At 42.1% G+C, this 8,837-nt stretch overlaps 1 protein-coding gene across 3 annotated transcripts in view; it reads left to right on the top strand.

Annotated features, from left to right (window-relative positions):
- The first annotated feature begins 481 nt into the window (after nucleotides 1-481).
- Nucleotides 482-8,837, top strand: part of RUSC2 (RUN and SH3 domain containing 2) — a 23,196-nt gene continuing 14,840 nt past the window's right edge. Inside the window, exon 1 of one of the 3 annotated variants that reach the window (XM_006102717.3) lies at nucleotides 482-904. The gene's annotated coding sequence lies outside the window, so the exon portion shown is untranslated. The remainder of the gene's footprint in view (nucleotides 905-8,837) is intronic. The other 2 variants (XM_023744010.1, XM_023744009.1) reach the window with 2 other exon arrangements.

Below are 8,837 nucleotides of genomic sequence, written 5' to 3'. Positions count from 1 at the left end.
GACCCAGTCTTTTTACAGAGGAAGGGAGAGGGATAGAGAGTTAGAAACATCGATGGGAGAGAAACATCCATCAGCTGCTTCCTGCACACCCCCTACTGGGGATGTGCCCGCAACCAAGGTGCATGCCCTTGACCGGAATTGAACCTGGGACCTTTCAGTCCGCCACTGAGCCAAACCGGCTAGGGCTGACCCAGTCTTTTTTCTGAAACAGACTAAGAGGCTAAGTCCAGAGAGGCATCCCCTCCTTAGAGACTGAACTTGGTGTGACTGCTGGTCCCTGCAGCCTCCCTTCAGGGCTTCAGGAACCCCCGCCCAGCTGGCGGCTCCACCCGGAGGCTAGTCTGGAATCCCAGTGAAAGGAAAAAGCTGGAAAACAAGAAGTCATTCAGAGTGGGCAAAAAGAGGAGGGAGCGGTTTCTGGCTAAAATCTAAAAGGAGGGGCCGCAGGAAGGAAGGAAACTCTAAGCCTCTGCCCAGACTTTTTCCTGAGACTCTTAAGGACAAGAGAGGAGCGAGGCCCAGTGTTCTCCCTAATTTCCTTGGCTGCCTTGAGAGTTCCCATCTCGCAGCGCCGACTGACTGCCCTCCCCCTTCCCTAGGCTGAAGGCCCTCGGGGACTGACAGGGAGGCAGGCTGAGCGGTGCTGTGGGCACGCCTGCTCCTCTCCCTCCCCCCTTCCCTTAGCAGCAACGTCACCGCAGCACCAGCGGCAGCAGCAAGGATATTGGGGCTGGGATTGCGCAGCCTCCTTGCATTAGCAACGATGCCATTGTATTAACAGAAATCAGACCTTAAGAAACCAGCCCCGTCCCCGCTGTGTGGTCCCTCAGCTGGAACTGTCAAGGTAGCGCTTGGTCGGAGTGCAGACGGAGCAGCTTGGGGTTCAGCGCGGCTCCTTACAGAGGTATGGCTCAGCGGGGCTGGGGGAGGGGCGGAGCGCCATCGAAGGATAACGGATCAGCACATTCGGACCCTAGTTTCTAGGGGTGGCTTTGTCCTTCCTAAAAAGAGAGTGAGATCGAGCATGAGAGGCAGACATTAGACGAGCTGATCCATGCATATATCTGGGCTGCGGTGCAGAGATGGGTAGAAGCAGAGGCTGGGCTAATGCTTTGTGTGTGTGTGTAGAAGTAGAAGAGCCTCTCCTTCCTTTCTGGGCATTTCTAATGAAGCTGCCATAGTGCGGGTCCGGCGGAGGGGGTCAGATCTAGAAACAAAGGCTTAATGGGAGAGACACCGCTAGAACCGTTGTAAGTTTATGATGGAGAATAAGCAAGGATCCATGCAGCTTTCAAGAGGAAGGGCTGTGAAGCATGCAGCCCATCCTTTCTTTCCACGCATGCATACATGCACATAGACGCACATACCGTATCGGCTGGCACTATGGGAACCACCAGGCTCCATAAGGATGGATGGAGTGAAAAAGAATGCTGACCAAGAGGCTCCACAGTGTGGGGGAAGGAGGGGGAGGCAGTCCCTGTAATGCCCAGGGCACCTGAGCTGTTATAATCAGTCTTCTTATACAGACTTAGATTTCTAACAGGAAGAGACCTGAGCGTAAGCTGACACTCCCGAATTCACCCTCCTGCTCTCTTCTCTCCATTCCTGCCCACGAGAGGACCCTGGCAGGAAAAAGGTTATCAGTCCTACTGCGGCTCCTCCTGGGGCCTCAGGTCAAGGTCAGGTTGCTGCAGAGCAGCAGCTGAGCGCCGCTGTCTTCCCCATCCTCCTTTAGGAGGCCAAGGAAAGAGGGGAGGGGTTCTGTGGCTGAAAATGCTGGTGATCAAAGTCAGGGAAACCTGTCTTTGAAGTTTAGGAACATTTTCCTGCCCAGAGTGACCCTATTGCTGAGCAGATAGAAGGAGTTCCTTAAATTCTCATTTCCTTTGACCACCCTAGTGGGAGATTCAAAAACATACACTAAGCCCTGGCCGGTTTGCTGAGTGGTTAGTGTCAGCCTGCAGACGGAAGGGTCTCAAATTTGATTCCCTGTCAAGGGCATGTACCTCGGTTGCAGGTTCCCCAGCCCCGATAGAGGCATGTGCGGGAGACAACCAATCGATGTGTCTCTCTCACATCAATGTTTCCCTCCCATTCTCTCTAGAATCAATGGGAAAAATATCCTAATTATGCACATATATGGTTGAGGAGTATACTGGGAAGTTGTAGGAAGGTGTTAGTTCCCAGGAAGCACTGAGGAATATGAACTTCAGAGCAGGGGAAAGGGTTTGGGGAACTGTGACTGGGGCAGAGACATGAGGGCTGGGAACTAGGGCAAGAGGTGGGATTGAGGAGTGTTATTAGAGCCTGGGGCAGTGATATGAAAGGGACAGTGGGATTAGAAAAAGGAAAGTGGGTAAATGCAAGTTATGTAAGGAGCTCTTAGGAAAAGAGCTCTTCCACCTCCTTGTTTTCTCTTCACCTTTATTAGAGCTCATGGGCCACAGGATTAAACTTGTCTTATTATGGAACAAACAAGTCACTCCCAGGAAAGAAGTCAGAGAGATGTGTTCTTGCTAAATGTGCTCTGTGGTATTTGAAATAAGTCACCTGTACAATATATTCTCATTACATTCTTAACTGAGCAAGGAAAAAAAGTCGAAGGCTAGGATTCCTGAGTCCCATCTTAATGGTGTCATTTATTCACAGTGATCTTGGGCAAGTCATTTTATTTTTCTGGGTGTCGATTTCCTTATTTTTTAAAATGAGAGTGGTTCTGCCCACTTTGGTGAGTTGTGAGGATCAGTGAGATGAGATACATAAAAATGTGCGTGTGAAAGTTTGAGGGTGGGGGACGCATGGATATAAAATCTCACGAGATGCCTACAGAACTTCACCTTAGTTGGCTGAACTAGAGTTGTCTATGGAGGAATGATTGGCAGGCATTTCCCTTGGTTGTGTGGAAATCAGGAAGGAGTAAGACCCCTGAGATACAAAAATATAAAATAAACCAGTGAAAGACTTTTATACTTAAAATAAGATTTGGTATAACCTAAATGAAAAGCTAAAATTATACAGCTTTAAGGGGAAAAACGGGAAATTTTATTTATGATAGGCAAAGATTTCTTAGATGAGACATAGAAAGCTTTAATTCTAAAAGAAAAAAAAAGGCTTAATGAAACTTCATAAAATTAAAAGTTTCTTTTTAAAAAAAGTTTCTATTATTTGAAAAAATAAATAAAACCATTAGGAAAACAAATGGGCAAAGCCACAGGCTGAGAGAAGATATTTTCAAGACATAATGGGTGTCCCCCAAAAATGTATGACACACTTTGAGTAATTATAAAGGCAGTGTTTATTAAAATACATTTCATTTTCAAAATTAAGCTGTCAGCTCTTAAAGTGTGTATACATTTTGGAGGAACACCCTGAATACCTGAAAAAGGCTTATATCCAGAATAAATTTTTAAAAACTCCTAACTTCAATTTAAAAAAAAAAAAGACAAGTCAATTTTTAAATGGATAAAATAGGAGTCAACAAATAACCAAGCACCTACTGTGTTCCAAGCGCTATGTGTGGGCTCTGGGGACACAGAGTTAGCTGTATCACAGTGTTTGACCTCAAGGACAGTCTGGGAGACAGATATGTAAACATGATATTATAATACAACTGTCAGAGCCCTCCAGCCAAAGGTTCTTCATCACCTTCCATATCCATGTGTTCCTTGTCCCTGGTTGAGAGGATCAGCTTTCTGTCTAGACTCTGTATGTCACTATGTTTTTCCATTTGAATGCATGTATGACCCAGTAATAGTTTTGTGGGTCAGAATCATAAATTCTTATGTGTATATACTTGTGAATGCCTCTTGAAAATGGTGCTTTAAAAGGGGGGAAATATTCTTTGAAAATCAAGTGATGGCTGTAGCCCATAGGTACTAAATTACTACTATATGTACAAGAAAGTTTTCTATGCTCCTGTTAGTCCAGACCTTGGATTATGGCCTGGGTCCTAGGGAAACCTAGTACCATATGTAAAGGGAAGCCCCCTCCCCAACCCTTGAACCATGGTATCTGTGGTGTTTAAAGGGAAAAAAAAACTGTTTGAATTATGTACGTAATGGGTATTTATGATATACAAATTAGAAAATAAAGACGAAACAAAAGAATAAAATTAAAAATAATCCAAAATCACTCAACAGAGATAAGCATTGTTAACATTTGTTGTATATGCTTTTGAATTTTCTTCCATGCATACCACTGTGGTCTGAATGTCTGTGTCCCCCAAAATTCATATGTTGAATCCTAACTCCCAAAGGTAATGAGAGTAAGAGGGGGGCCTTTGGGAGGTCATTGGGTCATGAGGGCATAGCCCTCATGAATGGGATTAGTGCCCTTATAAAGCAAGCTCCCAAGAGAGCCCTTGTCCCTTATGCCCTGTGGGGACACAGCACGAAGGTGCCAGTATGTACCAATGGAGGGCTTTCACCAGGACACAACCATGCTGGCACCTTGATGCTGGACTTCCCAGCATCCAGAACTGTGAGAAATAAATTTCTGCCTTTGATAAGCCACCCAGTCTGAGGTACTGTTATAGCAGCCTGCACTAAGACGGATTTAGATATATTTATTTACAAAAATGGTGTCAGACTGTAGTGCTGTTTGTGATCTGCTGTTTTCACTTAATATTTTGTGAACATTTTCCCAAGTCAATAGTCATATTAACACAACATTATTTTAATGATATCCTGTTCTGTACATTTTTAAATGGACTATTATTGAAATTTTAGGGTGTTGCCAACTTTCTGTTATCTTTGTGGCATATGTATTTGAGCCCAAAGTTTTCTCGGCAAAGGAATAGAAAAGATGGGAGGAGTGAAGGGAAAATGATCTCATAGCAAAACTTTAAAAAATCCATTTTACCTCTCTCTACAAAACCCCACACTTTAAGGTGGCTGTTTCTCTCTTTTCTTTTAATAAATCTTAAAACTTTTTTGTTTGTTTTTTAATATATTTTTTAATTGATCTCAGAGAGGAAAGGAGGAGAGAGAGAGATAGAAACATCAATTTTAAATAACAGCTTTATTAAGTTATAATTCATATGCCATAGAATCCACCCTTTTATAAAATTGAGAGATAATGACATACCATAAAATTCCGGTTTTGATTTTGTTCACAGACTTTTGTAACCATCACCACTGTCTAACTTCAGAGTATTTGCATCACCCCAAAAAGAACCTCCATGCCCATTTGCAGTCACTCCCCATCCCAGGATTCCAGTCCCTGGCAACTACTCATTTACATTCTATTTCTGTTGATTTGCCTGTTGAGGACATTTCATATAAATGGACTCATACAACATCACACAAAGAAGCCTTTTATGACTGCTTTCTTTCACTTAGCATTTTAGTGTTCATTCATGCTGTAGCATGTATTAGTATTTCATTCCTTTTATTGCTAAATAATATTCTGTTACATGTATATACTACATTATGTCCATCTATTATTAGTTGATGGACATTTGTATTCCCACTTTTTTGGCTACTGTACATATTTATAATGTTGCTATGAATATTCATATACAAGCTTTTGTGTAAACATATGTTTTAATTTCTCTTGGGCATATACCTAGGAGTAGGATGGCTGGCTCATATGGTAACTTTATGTTTAACATTTTGAAGAACTGCCAGACTGTTTTTCCAAAGTGGCCGCATGGCACCATTTTACATCGCTGCAGCAATGTTTGAGGTTCCAATTTCTCCACATCCTCACCAACATTTGTTACTGTCTTTTATCTTAGCTAACATATGGGGGTGAAGTGTTGTGATTTTTATTTCTCTAATGACTAATGATATTGAGCATCTTTTCATGTGCTTATTGACCTTTTGTAGGTCTTTGGAGAAATGTCTATTCAAATTATTTGCCCAGTTTTTAATTGGGTTATACATTTTTTAAAATTCTTTATTGTTTAAAGTATTACATAAGTCTCCTTTTTCCCCCATTGACCACTCCCCGGCCGCCCCCACCCTCCAGCACATGCCCTCACCACCCCCGTCTGTGTCCATTGGTCATGCTCATATGCATGCACACAAGTCCTTTGGGTGATCTCTTACCCCCTCACCCCCCGCCTTCCCTCATTTGTGGGACAGTCTGTTCGATGCTTCTATGACTCTGGTTCTATTTTTGTTCATCATTTTATGTTTTTCATTATATTCCACAAATGAGTGAGATGTTGTGATATTTATCTTTCTCTGACTGGCTTATTTCGCTTAACATAATGCTCTCCATTTCTGTCTATGCTGTTGCAAATGGTAAGAATTCCTTCTTTTTTACAGCAGCATAGTATTCCATTGTGTAGAGGTACCACAGTTTTCTAATCCATTCATCTGCTGATGGGCACTTAGGCTGTTTCCAAATCTTAGCTATTGCAAATTGTGCTGCTATGAACATAGGGGTGCATATATCCTTTCTGATTGGTGTTTCTGGTTTCTTGGGATATATTCCTAGAAGTGGGATTATTGGGTCAAATGGAAGTTCCATTTTTAGTTTTTTGAGGAAACGCCATACTGTTTTCCACAGTGGCTACACCAGTCTGCATTCCCACCAGCAGTGCACGAGTGTTCCCTTTTCTCCACATCCCGCCAGCACTTGTCGTTTGTTGATTTGTTGATGATAGCCATTCTGACAGGTGTGAGATGGTACCTTATTGTTGTTTTGATTTGCATCTCTCGGATGATTAGTGACTTTGAGCATGTTTTCATATGTCTCATGGCCTTCTGTATGTCTTCTTTCGAAAAGTGTCTATTTAGGTCCTTTGCCCATTTTTTGATTGGATTGTTTATCTTCTTTCGTTAAGTTGTATGAGTTCCCTATAAATTTTGGAGATTAAACCCCCTTATTGGAGATAACATTGGCAAATATGTTCTCCCATGCAGTGGGCTTTCTTGTTGTTTTGTTGATAGTACAGAAGCTTTTTATTTTGATGTAGTCCCATTTGTTTATTTTCTCCTTAGTTTCCATTGCCCTAGGAGCTGTATCGGTAAAGATATTGCTACGATATATGTCTGATATTTGCTGCCTATGGCTACTTCTAGGATTTTTATGGTTTCCCATCTTACGTCTAAGTCCTTTATCCATTTTGAGTTTATTTTTGTGTATGGTGTAAGTTGGTGGTCTAGTTTCATTTTTTTGCATGTATCTAACCAAATTTCCCAGCACCATTTATTGAAGAGACTGTCTCATCTTTTTTTAAAATATATTTGTATTGCCCAGCTGGTGTGGCTCAGCAGTTGAGTGTCGACCCAGGAATCAAGAGGTTGCTGGTTCGATTCCCAGTCAAGGCACATGCCCAGGGTGCAGGCTCGATCCCCAATAGGGGTTGTGAAGGAGGCAGCTGATTGATAAGATGTTTCCATCCCTCTCTCCCTCTCCCTTCCTCTCTCTCTAAAAATCAATAAAACATATTTTTAAAAAATAAAATATATTTGTATTGATTTCAGAGAGAGAGGGAGAGAGAGATAGAGACATCAATGATGAGAGAGAATCATTGATTAGCTCCCTCTTGCACACCCTACACTGGGGATCGAGCCCACAACCTGGACATGTGCCCTGACCAGAATCGAACCGTGACCTCCTGGTTCATAGGTCAACACTCAACCACTGAGCCACACCGGTGGGGCCATCTTTTTTTTTTTTTTTTTAATTCCTACTGGTCCTAGAGAGAGGGAAAAGGAGAGAGAAAGAGAAAGACCAATGTGTGAGAGAAATATTGATCAGTCGCGTCTCGTACACACTCCCACCAGGGATAAGCCCATACCCTAGGTATTTGCGATAACCAGGAATCAAACCAGCAACCTTTTGAAGCATGCACGGATACTGCTCCAACCAAGTGAGCCACACCAGCCAGGGCAGATTATATATCTTTTATTTTATTTATTTTTTTAAAAATATATTTTATTGATTTTTTACAGAGAGGAAGGGAGAGAGATAGAGAGTTAGAAACATCGATGAGAGAGAAACATCGATCAGCTGCCTCCTGCACATCTCCTACTGGGGATGTGCCCGCAACCCAGGTACATGCCCCTGACCGGAATCGAACCTGGGACCGTTCAGTCCGCAGGCCGACGCTCCATCCACTGAGCCAAACCGGCCTCCGCATATATCTTTTATTTTTAATTGCTAGGCTTCTGATCAGAAACCTCTTATCAGATATATGATTTGCAAATATTTTCTCCCATTCTGTGGGTTGTCTTTTCATTTTATTGATGGTATCCTTTGAGGCACAAAGGTTTTTAATTTTTATGAAGTTCATCTTACCGTACTTGTTTTCTCACTTATCATTTATGTTTTTGGTGTCACATCTAAAAAACCATCGCCTAATCCAAGATAACAAAGATTTATTCCCATGTTTCTATAACTTTTAATATTATAGCTCAGGTTAGCCTCTCTAGTCTCTGCCTTCCTCCATATATACTCATTACCCCAAGCCACACAAATAAGTTTAGAAGTCCAAAAAAGGAACCTTCCTCTCAGAAAGGAAGAAAAAAGATGATAAATACTTGCTTTTAAATTTTAATGTAATTGAACCTAACACACATAGTTATATCATAATACTGTGTCCCTCACACATGTATTTATTAGCCATTTGAATTTTTTTTTCAAATGGGAACTTTTTTATTATTTTTTTTTTTAATTTTATTATTTTTTTTTTTATTAGTTAAGGTATTACAAATGTGTCCTCATTCCCCCTCCATTAACCCCCAACCTCCCCCCCCCCCCCCCCCGGCAAACCAAGGGGGGATCCCCCCGGGGGGCCAGGCCATTGGTTTGGGTTAATAAAAAGGATAAAAAACCCTCGGGTGGATTCTTAACCTTACCAGACCCCCCCCCTCCCCCATTTT

Source organism: Myotis lucifugus, unplaced genomic scaffold (assembly GCF_000147115.1).
Source record: "Myotis lucifugus unplaced genomic scaffold, Myoluc2.0 scaffold_424, whole genome shotgun sequence".
Classification (NCBI taxonomy): Eukaryota; Metazoa; Chordata; class Mammalia; order Chiroptera; family Vespertilionidae; genus Myotis; species Myotis lucifugus.
The sequence above is the reverse complement of the archived record's forward strand: the minus strand, read 5'-3'. Positions and strand labels throughout refer to the sequence as shown.